The sequence below is a fragment of the Chrysochloris asiatica genome, unplaced genomic scaffold, assembly GCF_000296735.1.
Source record: "Chrysochloris asiatica unplaced genomic scaffold, ChrAsi1.0 scaffold00068, whole genome shotgun sequence".
NCBI classification, from domain to species: Eukaryota; Metazoa; Chordata; class Mammalia; order Afrosoricida; family Chrysochloridae; genus Chrysochloris; species Chrysochloris asiatica.
Window position 1 is genome coordinate 834,912 of NW_006408586.1, and position 2,634 is coordinate 837,545.

Here is a 2,634-nt window from a genome sequence, read left to right on the forward strand (position 1 = left end):
ATGTACAAAGCAGGAGAGACAAATTCTGTAGTTCTGAGCTGATCTCTCTGTCTTGAACTCAACTTTGAGACCTTCTTGATTTTCCTTAAAGCATTTGAAACATCTGAACAGTTGTTTTATGTAGGGCAGCAATCATATAAACTTATTGGAAAGCTTCAATATGATAAAGAGATACCCACTTGAGTTTCCCACTCATCTGTCAAGTTGTCTTACTGTTGTGGCGTGCTTATTTCTGATCTTGGAAGTTATGCTATTGGCATTTAAAATACCACAAGGGTCACCATGGTATATAAGTTTCAGTGGAGATACCAGACGAAGAATAGAGGAGACAGAAGGAATAGGCAATCCACTTCTAAGGGATAAACCACTGAAAACATCATGAGCTACAGCAGAATAGTGTCTGATATAGTCCTGGAATATGAACACCTCAGGCTGTAAGATAATCAAAATATGACTTGGATAGTGCTGCCTCTTTAAAGTAGAGTGGATCTTAATGTAAAAAATGGAGCAGAGACTTGAGAACTTCATTTGCTTATGGGACATGATTCAAAATGTGAAGAAACTACTTCAGACTTCCATTAAAAATCAGAACATGTAATGTACAAAGCATGAAGCTAGGGATATTAGAAATCATCAAAAATGAAACTGACATAAACTAGCATTGGAAATTTTGAATCAAACAAATACATGACTTACTGTGCAGGAATGATAAATTGAAGAGAAATGGCATTGATAGATCATAAAAAGGCCTATCTTGATGTACAATACACTGTGTGATAACTATATGCCTACAAGGAAAACCAGTTAGTTCAAATACTCAATTTAAGCTCTAATTACTAAGACAATGAGGAAGAAATAAACAAATTCTACCAACTTCTTTGGTCTGACAGTACTAAAACATGCAACCAGCATTCATTAATAACTACTGGTTATAGAAAAGAAAAAAAATTGAAACAAATAAGAAGGATCTATAGTTGGACAATATGTATTCATGATAGAAATGAAGCCATTTAGAAGACGTACATGGGTTTCTTCATTGAAATATCTTTTTGCTATAACATAAACAGGGACTATACATGTGATGGAAAATGGGATGAGAAATTCAATGTCATCAGTCAAACAAAACCAGGACAGACTATGGGACAGAGCATCAATTGTTCATATACAGGTTCAAACTGAAGCCGAAGAAAATTAAAACAAGTCCATGAGATCCAAGATATGACATTTAGTATACCTGCCAGCATTTAAAGAACATCTTCAGAACAGATTTGATACATTGAAAACTATTGACTGAAGACCAGAGTAGTTGTGGGATCACATCAAGAACATTATACAAAAGAAAACAATGGTCATTAAAAAAGACAGGAAAGAAATAAAAGACCAAAATGTATGCCAGAAGGGACTCTGAAAATTGCTCTGAAACACAAGAAGCTAAAGCAACTGGAATAAAAGATGACTTAAAAGAGCTGAACAGAAAAATTTGAAGGGCAGCTTGAGAAGACAAAGTAAAGTTTCATAATGAAATACACAAAGACCTCGAGTTAAAAACAGTAAGAGGATGAAAAATCTTAACATTTCTCAAGGTGAACTTCCTGAAGAAAAACTCAAGATTTTAAATGCAATATTAAAACTTTCTATGAGCAAAATACTGAACGATACAAGAAACATCATATGAAGATGGAAGGAATATACAGTCACTCTATCAAAAAGAATTGGTCAGTATTTAACCATCTCAAGAGATAGCATATTATCAAGTACCAATGATATTGAAGGAAAAAGTCCAAAGTTTACTGAAGTCATTAATGATAAACAAGGTAGGTTAATGCTCTGACTGCAAGGTCTGTCTGAATTGTAAGATTGGCTGTTCAAGATCACCAGAAGCTCCTTGGAAACCCTATATAGGATTGCTATGACTCGGAACCAACTTTACAACATTTAACAAGTAATTGATAGAATAACCATTGAAATGTTTCAACAAACAGATTCAGCATTGAAAGTATCCACAGGTCTATGCCAAGAAATTTTGAGATAGCCATCTACCCAACTGAAAGAGATCCATATTTGTGCCCATTCCATAGAAAGGTGAAGCTATAGAATGTGGAAATTATTGGGCAATATCATTATTATCATGTTAGCAAAATATTGCTAAAGATATTTCAAAATTGATTGCAGCAGCATACCAACAAGGAGCTGTCAGAAATTCAATCTAGATTCAGAAGAGAACATAGAATGAGAGATATCATTGCTGATGTCACATGGATGTGGTTTGAAAGCAGAGAACACCAGAAAGATGTCTACTTGTGTTTTATTGACTAGGCAAAGGCATGCAATTATGTGGACCATAAAAAACTATGGAAAACTGCAAAGAATGGGAATTCCAGAACATTTCATTGTGATCATGTGGCAGCTGTACATAGACTAAGAGGCAGTCGATAGAACAGAACAAGAGTATACTCAATGGCTTAAACTCAGGAAAAGTGTGTGTCAGGGTTGTACCTTTTCACAATATTTATTCAATTTGTATGCTGAGCAACTAATGCAAGAAACTGAGTTATATGAAAAATAAAGTGGCAACTGAATTTGGAACTATAAGTTAAGCAAGATTGGCAATTTAGACTCACCAGCCATTCCTTG